The 13,538-nt window shown below is 33.9% G+C and overlaps 1 pseudogene across 1 annotated transcript; it reads left to right on the top strand.

Moving 5' to 3' along the window:
* Positions 1 to 5,358: 5,358 nt before the first annotated feature.
* Positions 5,359 to 11,834, top strand: LOC145167291 (inorganic pyrophosphatase TTM2-like; annotated as a pseudogene). The gene is made up of 12 exons (XR_013741032.1): positions 5,359 to 5,585; positions 6,293 to 6,629; positions 6,714 to 6,828; positions 7,192 to 7,387; positions 7,474 to 7,587; positions 8,118 to 8,291; positions 9,472 to 9,666; positions 9,823 to 9,945; positions 10,021 to 10,127; positions 10,203 to 10,269; positions 10,350 to 10,607; positions 11,577 to 11,834. The product of XR_013741032.1 is annotated as an inorganic pyrophosphatase TTM2-like (transcript).
* The last annotated feature ends 1,704 nt before the right edge of the window (positions 11,835 to 13,538 follow it).

Raw genomic sequence — 13,538 nt, forward strand, 5'->3', positions numbered from 1 at the left:
GTTATAAAACGTATTATTGTGTATGATTTGACGAGTAGTCAGTACAAGCATATAAGTCGAAGTTTATCTATTCCTTTTATCCTAAGAGGATTAAAAGCGATATCTTGGGCCCCTCGATGATTTTTTTTACTTATGTATCGGGCCCGGTCAGGACTCAATTGATGTGTTCAATTAAGTTCTATGTCAAACAAATCGGAAATCGGGAAACAAACTGCAGGAAAATAAGTATGACTATGTTCCATGTATTTGTCCGCACGATATCTTGAAGAATAGAGGATTATATGATGCCTTATCTAATGGACGTGTTAGAGTTAGATAGTGGCTTTTTGAGAGCTACGATTGCTAATCGGATTTTGAAGTTACATTGACAATTATAGTTATTAGACTTAATTGATAAATCATATTATTTAATTAGTATTGATCAAGAATTAATTTGGAATTAATATAGTGATCAAATCAGACTAATTAAATTAACGGGAACTGATTATGTAAATCAGTGATACATATGGTTTGGGCTAATGATCCATGATTGATTTGTGATGGGCTAAGCTTATAAGTTAGTCCATGAAGTGTTAGTCCAAATTAATTGTTGGATCATAAGCTTAACTGTAAGAATTAGGGTTACAAATGACTCTTGGAATTCTACACTATAAATGTGTACCCTAAGCTCTAAAATCGATTACCACTTACATTCCAAGAAGGGCTAGCCGATTTTGTGTCTCCAAAACCTCTCTCATTGTCCTCTAATTGTTTATTGGTGTTTGTGACTTGTTTGAGGCATCACACTTGAGGTGCTAAGCTCTTACAAGGCCAAGTTCTACAAGCTACATCAAAAGGTAATCTTCTAACTTGTTTTATGATTCAAATATCACCTTTGCATGCTAGTTAGGCTTCATGCTTTGGAAAATGAATATTGCATGTATAATTAGAGAAAACTTAGATCCAAAGCATTAGGGTTGTATGTGCACCATAGGGATGTTAGAGTACATAAAACCCAACATGTTCATCATGAGAAACATATTCAACGACTTGAAAAGGAGATCCATAAAAAAGATTCCATAAACATGGTTATGCAAGAGGTGCTCATCAAGCTCATCCGTTCAACCTGGAATATTTATGGTGTTAAGAACCACAAATTCGATGACATGCTTGTTATTATTGATGAAACCTTTGCCCACCTCCAAGCTCAAGCTCCTACAGTCGAGGCATATGACGCACTCACCAAGAAACTCAATACAAGTTTTCAACGAGTGTTTGAAAGATTGGAAGAAATCAAGTCTGAATCAATACTTGCATCGGAGATAGGGCCTTCCCATGTAAGAGGGGGGAAATAAGAATAATTCAATGGAAACCCATCTCTAACTATGTGCTCTGGGATGTATCTACTGACGAAGAAGTTATGGAAATGGAAGCTATGGAAACTAAAGAGGTTAAAGATGATGAAGATTTGGCTGAAAATGTGATTTTAGGACTTCAAGCCATCAGGGAACAACCTATCAAAGTCCTTTCAGAAGCAGAGAATATGAAATGGTCCTCAGTTTCTTGCCATCATCTTTAGTAGAAGTGTTTAAATGGAGTCAAGACATGGCGAAGCTCAAAACCAAGCTGACAATTGATGCATTCCGAGCCACTCAATCCATGCTTCCTCCAATTCCTGCTCCGAGGATCGCTCATATTGATGAAGGTTCTCCCACCCAGAAACCTGATGAAATCCCTGAAGATCCTCCGATTCCTCCTCCATCCGAACCATTCATCACAGAATCTAGTCGTCAAATCATCTCCTTCATTTCTGACAAAGGTGACAAATTCAAAGACAAAGGCAAAAAGATTGACACAAGTTCGGACAACCCAATGAAGTCATTTAAAAAGTCTGAGGACTGGTCTGAGGAACAAATTGATCAAGATTTGGAAGAAAGCATTCGGATTCAAGTTCCCAAAGATAACCCAAATCCGATGTTGGGCATTCTCCTCTCTTCCGAGAAGGAATCATTCATGACATACATTTCATGCCCTTCATGTATTTTGATCTTCCATTTTAAGATGCTAATCAACTGGACTTATCAATCTCTCTACATGGACGCTTCTACATCAAGCCCGCACCACTGCATCCAAATGATGATCCTCAAACTATCATATGAACTGAGCGTGAGAGATTGAGCACTTTTTATTCTACCAATGCATGACCCCAAAAGGAAGTGTGGTCTAGAAAAAGAATCACCAAGATAGTTGGTCATGGTAGAAAAGTCCAGAGCAAGTTTGATCTTGATTTTCTCCTGTACAGATACTATATTTCTCGGAACAAAGAATCTACCATCATAATCACTGATGCAGACTTTCCTTCGATAAATCCAAATGACAATCTTGTCATTACTGCTCACATCCGAGATCATCAATCAAATGCTTCAAACATCAGAGCCTACAACTCATTTATCTGCTACCTAAAGGACTACATCACTGGATTTTGTCGATCAGATGTAGAGTTTACTCATCTTTTGGAACATAAAAATTCTTGGTCACAATCACTACCGAACTTACTGAAGATCATATTTTAGCTGAAGGACCCATCGAAGAACCAGAACTTGGTTACATCTACCTCAAGAAGAAGAGCAATCAAAATGAATTTTTCCAAGTGCTAGACAAACATCTTGTTCCTACCAAGATTCTCTAAAAGTTCATCTCCAATGCAGCCGAGAGTGACTCTTCAAAACATGTGAAAAAGAAATTTATTGAGCATCTCAGATGGTACATCAAGTTCCGAAGTTGGCTTCAAAGTGCTTATCTAATTGTGTTTGATGAAGCGAAGTGTTGAGTCAAAAGATTGTTAAGGTCATTTAGGGGGAGATTGTTGATACATGAAAGGTGACTCCTTAGCAATCCAAAGTGAAGTCCCAATTCTGGAATGAGTAATGTTTTGAGATGATGTTGATTCTGAAGTAAATATTTTTCCGAGACACATCCTTTTGTTATTTGATTTATGAGTTTGTAATGTGCATTAAATGTTCCTAGTACTAGTTTGTCTCTTAGTAGTTGTTTTATTGTACAGTACATGGGGCAAGATCATCAAATGCAGCTTTGTCAGTCTGTTGATCTTCAGTTGTCTTTTAGTTCATGCACTTTAGCAGATTTGTCTTATTTGTCATTCCTTGTCTATTTAAGGAATTGTAACTCTAGTGTTATATACACGAGTGCGACATTCTATTTCACATCAATACCAAGTATCATCTAGTTATATCACTCTCTTTTTACATTTTTATTGTTCTTAATTTGCTTTACATTGTTTATACTTATTATTATTCATATCTTGAACACTTTGTTAAATATCTCTATTCCGAGACAAGACTGTTTTACCAGACTTGATTGGATCTTCATTAGTAGCAGACATTGATGTTAAGTTAATTCAAGGTTTGAGTTTTCAAACCTTGTCCGCGCAGATCGTTCTTGCTTTTTTAATTGCAAATTAGGGTTGTATTAGATATGTATAGTGTGAGGAGTTTCTCGTACCAGCAGCTCGGGTGTGAGATTTATTTGTTATCGTTGAGGTGAGTCTTTTCACTATACTTGTGGGTCGAAGGCACAAATGTCGGCCCACTGGATTATGTTGTAGGATGATGGTTATCTTTGTGACACTTGCTGATATGCTTGTATGTGCTTGTTGTCTTTGTGGCTCATGCTTATATATCTGTATGCTTATGTATGTGGGGTGAAACAGACCCGGTGGTTGATACAGACCCGACACAGCTACAAGCTGTTATATAGAGTCATTATGGACTCGGGGTTGATACGGACCCGACACAGCTACAAGCTGTTACATAGAGTCAAATGGGCTCGGGGTTAATACGAACCCAAGACACCCACATGTTGTTATATTTGTATACATGTTGTATGTGGTATTTTGGGGAACTCACTAAGTTTTGTGCTTACATTTTATGTTTAAAAATGTTTTCAGGTACTTCTGCTTTCAAAAAGGAAGGGTCCGGTTTGATCACACTGCATCCCCTAAAGATTATTCTGCAATGATTGTTTATGATTTTTACTCTAATGTTTTGAAAATACTTTTACTCTGATCGTCTTTTGGAATAATGAATGAATGGTTTTGACTTAATAAAAATGAAAATTTTACTCGGTATTTTTGGAACATTACAGATAAAGAACATATACCATTTGTTACATATCTATATGATGTCAAAAAAGAACCTTTTATGTAAATAGTGGTGAAAACAAAGCAATAGACAATGTTTATATTATGTAATAGTCTAAAAAAGGACGGAGAAATCATCCATGACGTAGTATTTAACGTCATAAATTGGACAAATGTTTTATAGTGATGTACACGAAATTGACATTGGAGATATAGCCTTTACGATTAGTCGGTAACGGTTTGCGAGTGAAAATAAATACATAAGCTATGATACGTGTCGATGCTAGTCTTTATTGAGTTCACATATGTTCCATATATGCAAATATAACAACCGATGTTTATGAGTTACATAGGATAGAAAGAGATCATGATCATTCTAGCAACTTATGAGTTACATATGATAGAGAGAGATATCATAAACTTAGTTTCTGATAATAATTTAATGATGTGATATTACATAGTATGAATAGTAGGTTTTAATAATTCAATTCTAAGAGTCTAGTATGTTAGGCAACAAATAAAGACTTGCAAACTAAAAACGAAAATTAAGAGATTAAAGTGAACAAAATTGATAAGCATAGGATCCTAAATAGTGACGGATCTAATGTAGTATAAAGGGGGCATGGACCCTCTGGATCCTAACCCCTATTTTACTAAACTACCCATAAAAATACTTTCTTTTGCACCCATTTTTGCTGGAAAAAAAAAAACTATTTTTGTAATATTTTTAAAAGAAAAAACCCTAAAAAATCTCAAAACTTTCTATTTTCAATTTTTTGTTAATTTTTTTTATATATAAGATGTGCCCTATTATATTTTGTTCTGGATCACTGGTTCTAAACTTAAGATATTAAAAAAGATTTTGTGCAAAATTACTATATTCTATCTTATAACAATATGGAAAATATCTTAGTAATTCAAATGAAAATTACTCCAAAATAGAAATAAATTACAAACTAATGCGTGTTTTTTGTTTTTCAATAAATAAAATCTCAAAAATATGAATTGAAAATAATAATAATAATAATAATAATAATAATAATAATAATAATAATAATAATAGTATGATGGCCCCAATAGCCTAAAATAAAGAAAGGGTAAACAATAATTATATCAAATTACTCCGATATTTCCTTTGCTTCGAAGGGTTTATATATTTATGTGTGTGTATATATATTCTCCTTCTCTCCCAAGAGTTTCTGCAAACTAGCAATCCTGTATGATTCCCGATTCCAATAAAAAAATCTTGAAAAATCGTAACCCCTTTTCCTTTTCAAGGAAGAAAGTTTAATAACAGAGAAAATGCGTTTTATATATATGAATATGTATGTAAGCATGCCTGTTTGCTGACTACCCTTGTACACTTTCGGCTGCATCAGAGCTCAACGCCATTGTGTAAAGCTCTCTCATTGATCAGTTATACTGTACAAAAAGGGAATTCTCATTGGTAAAGTTTTCTATTGATGTTCTTTGTAGTTTTGAATAAGTCGATTGTTTGTGGTTTTTAAAATCCAATTCTAAGTTTTAGAAACGTATGACTGTTTTTTTTTTTTTTTTTTTTATTCCGGAAGAAAATATTCATGTTGATGTGGGGTGTTCTTCATTTTTTTATTTCGATTGAATCCGCAAAACGTTTGTTTGTATGATTTTTTGCTATTTAACAAAGCAACATTTTGTTAATACTTTCGAGATTTTGATTTGTGACTTCAAAATATTATGCTTTAATAGCAATATTGATGTAAATTTATTTACGAATTTAAAATAAACGTTTAGATTTTCAGTAATTGTCAAGAAATTAACATAATTAGCAATTTCTGTCTCTCTCAAAGTTCAAAACAAATCAATTTTGAAATGGTGAACTCCCCATTTCGATATTTGACCTTAAACTCTTAAATGATGGAGTGAAATAGTGAATGAGTTTAAATTCTTCCAAATTCAACTTCTGTCATGTTTTTCACTACTATTAATGTAATTTGACTACATATCTTGTGTACATTTCAATTATTTCCAGCCCATTATTTTTCAATGTAACTCCCAAAAAAAAAAAAAAAAAAAAAAAAAAAAAAATCCAATAGTGATCTCATCTATTGAACAGTATTGTACATATTTTCATAAATTATTCACGTTTTTTGTTTCTTTGATTCATTTTAGCAGTTTTTATAATGACTCAAGAAATTTCCATGGGTGGATTGACAACAAGAAAGCAAGGTCTCTTGAAAGATCAAGTTGGTTTAGTTAAGAGAAAAGATTGTAATCGTTATGAGATTGCCAGCATTGAAGATGCTCGAAAAGGGTTTCTTTCTTGTAATTCGTGCTTGTCAATTATTAGTCCAAAATACCGATGGGATTGTACTTGTTGGATTAGCTGGTCCTTCCGGTGCTGGAAAAACCGCGTTTAGTGAGAAAATACTAAACTTTATGCCAAATGTCGCTGTCATTTCAATGGACAATTACAATGATGGAACCCGTGTGATTGATGATAACTTTGATGGTAAGACTTTACAATCCCTGTGGATTGTGGGTCCACGTGTACCTTATTTATAAACACATATACTATAATGTATTTTTGCAACAGATCCTCGTTTGACTGACTATGACACGTTGCTGAAAAACATTTATGATTTGAAGGATGGGAAATCGGTTGAAGTTCCAGTATATGATTTCAAGTCTAGTTCCCGAACGGGTTACAGGTTTCTATCTCTTTCTTTCAGTCGGTTGAAGTTTAAATGCATCATTTTAAAGTCTAAAATATGTGAATATTATAAGTAAAACCAAACCTTTCAGCTCCGTTTGTTCCGCAGGATAAAACATGTTGTATAGCGTTTAGCGTGCTTTAGGAATGAGACAAAAGTTGCAACTTTTTGTCCCACGTACAAAAAGGTGGGGCAGAACGAGCCCTAGATTACTTGTCTGTGCAAAAGACGTGAATGTATGTCGAGGAAGAGGATGGCATTCACGTCTTTTGCACAGACATCAGTCTCAGTCCCCGTAAATATTGACATCAGTCTTGATCCCAGTAAATTGGAACTGATGATCTTCATGTATGATAACAGGAGACTAGAAGTCCCGAGCTCTCGTATTGTGATAATTGAGGGCATTTATGCTTTAAGCGAGAAGTTGCGTCCTTTACTGGATCTTCGAGTATCTGTTACAGGTGGGGTTCATTTTGATCTTGTAAAACGGGTTTTAAGGGACATACAACGTGCTGGGCAGGAACCCGAAGAAATAATCTACCAGATATCTGAAACGGTCTCTTCTTACTCAACTATTATAGCATTGTACTTTCAGTTACAAACATCTTTTCTAGAATTCTAAGGTGCTTTTTTTTCATGCAGGTTTATCCAATGTACAAGGCATTTATAGAACCGGATCTCAAGATGGCTCATATTAAAATTGTGAATAAGTTTAACCCCTTTACGGGATTCCAGAGTCCAACTTATATTTTGAAGGTTTTAGCTTTCTCCCTGTACTTGGCTCTTATGTCAATCACGTAGTGGGCCATTGGCAGCTCTGTATCTAATTTACATCTCACATGATGCTCTTGTAGCAGAACAATAATGGTTGCTAGAAGGATAACCTTTTTTTTTTGCAGAAACTTACTTGGGTTAATAGCAAGAATAACATCATACTTTCATTTATTTGATTATTATAACATCCTACTTACATTTTTTTATTATTACAACATTGTACTTTGAATAATCCACCAAATTATAGCAATGATTGGTGGAATTTTCAAAGTTCAATGCCCTAATAAGAAAAATAAGATAAAAGTACAATTTTATATCTGAATAGTTTTTCAATGCACAATGCCTTAATAAGAAAATATTGAAAGTACAATATTGTGCTATAAAGAAATGAAAGGCAGGATGTTGTACAATGTTGTTTCTTGAATTTAGCCCAACTTTTTTCCTATGAAGTTCAAATTTGAAACAATTTTGATGTCGATCTTCTCAATTTTTTCTTGATATCTTTGTCACAGTCATCAAGAAATGTAAGTGTGGATAAAGTGAAGTCTGTAATGTCAGATGAACAAACAGACACTTTGGAGGAGACTTATGATATATAACTTCTACCACCCGGAGAAGATCCAGAAACATGCCAATCGTATTTGAGGATGCGAAATAGAGAAGGAAGATATAGTCTCATGTTTGAGGTTTGCTTTTGAATCTTTCTACTAGAGCTGTTGGCAATTTCGACTCGTTTTTTTTTTTTTTTTTTTTTTCCAAAATAGGTTGGTGGGTTTATCTCTAGCAACATACTTTTATTTCTTTATATTATAAACACTAAATTTTTTTATTGTCGTTAATGTATTGTGCTTTGAAAAATCAACCCAATTATAACATCGCACTTTAAATTTATCTTTTCTTACTAGGACATCAAACTTTAAAAAATCTTCCCAATTATAGCAGTAAAAACTAATTGTATTTCTGTGAATTTGCTATAACTTGGTAGAATTTTCAGTGTACAATGTTGTAATAGGAAAAAATGAAAGTAAAATGCAATAATAAACAAATTAATGAAAGTACATTGCTATTTAGTGTATTTAACTATTTTATCTTTTTTTTACCCTAAATGGGTCGATTTGAGTACCAGCCAAATAGTTTAAAAGGATCATACTAGTTGAAAGTGTTAAAGCTTCCTGAATTTTTTTGTTGAAAAAAATTAGATTATTATTTTAAATAGGGTTAAATGCAAGAAATAGCAATCCACTTTTATAGTTTTATTTATTTGTGTATTACAGCGTTTTCTATTTCTTTCTATTTCTATTACAACATTTTACTTTCAATTTTTTCTTAATAAGGCACTATACTTTAAAAAATATACCCAATTATAGCATTGCACTTTCAAATTACTACATTGTACTTTGAAAAATCTACCCTCTTATGGAAGTGAACGGATTTGTAGGTGGGTAGAATTGCTATAATTGGATAGAATTTTCAAGATACTTTAAAAAATCTACTTAGTTATATCATTGCACTTTCAAATTATTACATTGTAGTTTGAAATTTTTACCCTCTTATAGCAGTGAAAACTGATTTGTTTATGGCTGGAATTGCTATAATTGGCTAGAATTTTCATCTTATAATGTTGTAATAAGAAAAAAAAAATGAAAGTAGGATGTTATAATAAACAAATCAATGACAACACATTGCTACTTGTTGCATTTAACTTTTTTAGATAATATCAATTTAAAAATCGCCCTAAATCTACTTTGACCAATCCGCCCATTTTGCCACCTCTACTCTCTTCTTGTTATAATCTTTTCCATGTGTACATTGATTACACTTGCTACAAATTTAAACACTTGAGTAACATGACACAAATAATTTTAGGAATGGGTCACAGATTCGCCCTTTGTAATCTCTCCAAGGATAACTTTTGAAGTTAGTGTGCGGCTTCTTGGTGGTTTAATGGCCTTGGGGTACACAATAGCATCTATCTTGAAAAGAAGTAGCCATGTGTTTTCTGATGATAGAGTTTGTGTCAAAATAGATTGGCTCGAACAAATTAATCGTCACTATGTTCAGGTAACCCATCTCTTTTTCTTTTTGCTATTATTTATTTTTTATTAACTTGTAATTAGAACAAAACTTAAACCGATTATAATATCCATAAAGTTAGGTTATTCAACTATATACCAAAACAATTCATGGTGTCTTTCGTTTAATTTTTTTGATTGTCAGGTGCAAGGAAGAGACCGAATAACTGTAAGATGCGTTGCTGAGCAATTGGGATTGGAAGGTTCATATATTCCACGTACATATGTCTAGTTAATGCAACTTGAAAAGCTTGTAAATGAGGTCACGGTATAATTATTTAACTTTTAAACTTTGGATGATGTGATTTTTATACAGTTTCATCATGTTCAAGAGTTCTTGTAGGTACTCCCAGAGGAATTGAAAACGAAACTATGCATAGATGATGAAATTTTGTCAAGTCCTAAAGAAACCCTTTCCTTTGCTGCAACAGCGAATAACTTCAATAAGAGGTGCCACACTTCTTTTGGCTTTTAGCCCCCATCTTTGTATAAAGCTATATATGTTGTGTCGTTATTTCCTTCTAGGTACGCAATCGACAGCCCAAGGTTTGACGACAAGAGCACAGAGTCAACAGACACAACGACGATCCAGGTAATCACTAATTAGGGCATTTTATTAATATCTTCTAAAAGTAAAATTGTTTGACTATGGTGCTTTTTCATCTTCTCAAGGGAGCAATTAGCCATCTCTCAGAGCAGATTTTTAACTTAAATGATCGTATGGATGAGTTCACATCTCGGATTGATGCTCAAAGTTCACAGTTTTTTACAACATTTTCTGGAAACTTACAAAACACCGAGTCGTGTAATGGAGTTGCTTCAACTTCATGCTTCACCTCCATTTTTACAAATGGTTTCCCAAACGAATCTAAGGTTTGCCATTCTACTTCATCCACTCACTTGGCAAAGGATTCTCCCCTCATGGAAGAGGTACGTATCTTCATTTTTTTATTGTGTAGTCATCATATGATACATAGGCAATGCGCCTAACAATATCATCAAACGCATTATGCGTCTCATTCAATGATACGATTAGGCGCATTATGTTGCTGATACAACCATACATACATCACATGTGCCTGATACACCAGTATGTATTAGCCACAATGTGGCTGTAGTAGTATGTGGTCCGATGGCAATGAGATCATGCAAGGGTAGTGTTAATCGAATAGGGAATGGATTTGAATATTGTGGTGGAATGAAGGAATAATGTTTGTTTGCCACAAAGGAATGGAATGGAGCATTCCTTACATAATGTGATTTCTTCTCACAAGCTGATTCATTCCATGGGGGGAGAGGTGTTTTTCATTCCTTCATGGAACGGAATGATACGCTATAATTAAAAATGGCATTTATTCTTATAATCATCAATAATATTAATCTTTTTAAAAAGTTTCAAAACTTCAATTAATTCTTTTCCCCAAAATAACCAAAAATATATTTTTTTTATATTTCCATTTTATGATTCATGGTATTTAAAAAATTTTATTTGTCAACAATTTTTTTAAGTGGTTAATTTATTCTTTTTTTTTTCAATTATTTAAAATACATACAATTTATATTTTAAAGGAAATGAAATACGTTTATATACAGTTTATTTAACGATATGCCTCTATTTAATTAAAATTTATTTTTCAATTTAGTTTTATTGAGTTTTCTAATTATACATAACAAACAACATGTTTAAATGAATTTACTCATTCCATTCGTTTGAGCCAAACCAAACATAACAATGGAATAAGTAACTCTTTCCATTCGTTTGAGCCAACCAAACATAACAATGGAATGTAATGGTCCATTGCATTACCTCATTCTTTCCATTACATTCTTCACACAATTCCTTTGTGTTTCCATTCCATCGTACCAAATAGACCCTAAGTACATCTTCATTTGGAACAGATATCAGGAATAGTCCAAAGCCAACGAAAAATCATGCATCAATTGGACAACATTAGCAAGCATCTGTATGAAGAAATAGGAGAAAGAGTACATAAAGACCGGATCTTCAAGAAAAGAAATGGACCCGAGTTTGATGTTGTTGCGGTTTCTATAGTAATAGCATTGGCCCTTGGTGGTATTGGTGTCTTTTTGTGTAAGGGGGCATCACCCAGAACTTGAATCTTTTATTATAAATACACAACAAATATTGTCGATAAATTTCGTATGGACCATAATACCCTTCTAATATTAGTAACTTGATCTATGGTTTTGAAAACGTAGTGGTGAATTGAAGATTTTTGGTTTCATTGAGTTTTATAAAAGAAGGGTGTGTTTTTTAATGTTTTGATGAATTTTTTTGTTTTGTTATATATATATATATATATATATATATATATATATATATATATATATATATATATATATATATATATATATATATGTTGGTGATTTTAGTGTCACCATGTCATTTTAAGTAACTGAAACTAACATGTGCGCTAAAGGGCTTCATAATTTGTATTCTAATATATGTACGGGGGTTTGTGCGGAGTGCACGCATGTATAATATCAAATTAGAAGCCGGTTCGACGACTAGTCGGGGGTCCGGGGGCAACGTCCTGGGTCCGGAGTTTCCAAAGGGCAGCGCCCCTTTGGCGGGGGTCTAGGGGCAGAGCCTCTGCCTGGGGTCCATTTAATTCTGACAAGAGACTTAGTGCACAAGTCTGTAATCGGGATGGGATGAAAGTCCATTTAATTCTGTAACGATGAGACACCCAATTCCCTCCTAATATAATGTTAGGAGTTGAATTCAATGTGGAAAGCTCATACTTGTAGATTGGAACACATGAAGTATTCATCCCAGGTATGTGTTCGGTTCTGCAAGTTAACCAGGTTGAAGTTTAACTTCTTAATAATTCCTTTCATAAGTGTATGTGCAGATACATGGAAAGGAGTTACCTACGTGATTGTGAAGTGTAGCCGCATTTCAAGAGGTTGTGGACTTGACCTTGATACGATCATGAGAGGATTGGGACACACGGCTTTATAATAGTGTCAAGTTGTTTTTTTGCTAGAAATTCAATAAACTAATATGTATTTTACTTTCCGGTATTCAAATTGGTTGATGGGTTCAATTCTTAGAACACCCTGATTCTCGAATATTTGCAAATGTATGATACTAAGTGGAAATTCAATCGTTTCGATATTTTCATTATGTATTAGTTTGGTTTGTTTGATAAGGGTATGTTTGTTCAAGGGTTACACTAAAATGTGGGAGGATTTTTGGTGATTTTAGTGTCACCATGTCATTTTAAGTAACTGGAACTAACATGTGAGCTAAATGGCTTCATAATTTGTATTCTAATATATGTACGGGGGTTTGTGCGGAGTGCACGCATGTATAAGATCAAATTAGAAGCCGGTTCGACGACTAGTCGGGGATCCGGGAGCAGCACCCTTGGGTCCGGGGTTTTCAAAGGGCCAGCGCCCCTTTGGCAGGGTCTAGGGGCAGAGCCTCTGGCTGGGGTCTAGGGGCAGAGCCCCAAAACCTCACCAAATTTTACATATGGGGACATAGTGGAAAATTCAATTTCTTAAGGGTGATTATGGTAAAACTAACAAAACTCGTTAGTTTTGATAACCCTAAATCCTCATTAAATCCGGATAATTCTGACTTGCTTTCAAAGCAACTAATGACGGCCCAATCCTAATAAAACTCTAATCTCATTTAATATATAAACGGATCTTCCTTCTCAGAAGAGGGTGACGAATTTTAACTCTCGTTTTCATCAAGCTCTAATGATATCTCTGTAGCAAATTGGCTTACGATGTCTGTGCCTAGAATCGAGTAAATGTCCACTTGGATTATCCTAGGCTGAATTTCTTGTAACTCAGACATAGGGTAGAAATATATCAGTTCGGAAA

The sequence above is a fragment of the Lactuca virosa genome, chromosome 3 (assembly GCF_052849685.1).
Source record: "Lactuca virosa cultivar CGN04683 chromosome 3, Lactuca_virosa_CGN04683_v6, whole genome shotgun sequence".
In the NCBI taxonomy this organism is placed as follows: Eukaryota; Viridiplantae; Streptophyta; class Magnoliopsida; order Asterales; family Asteraceae; genus Lactuca; species Lactuca virosa.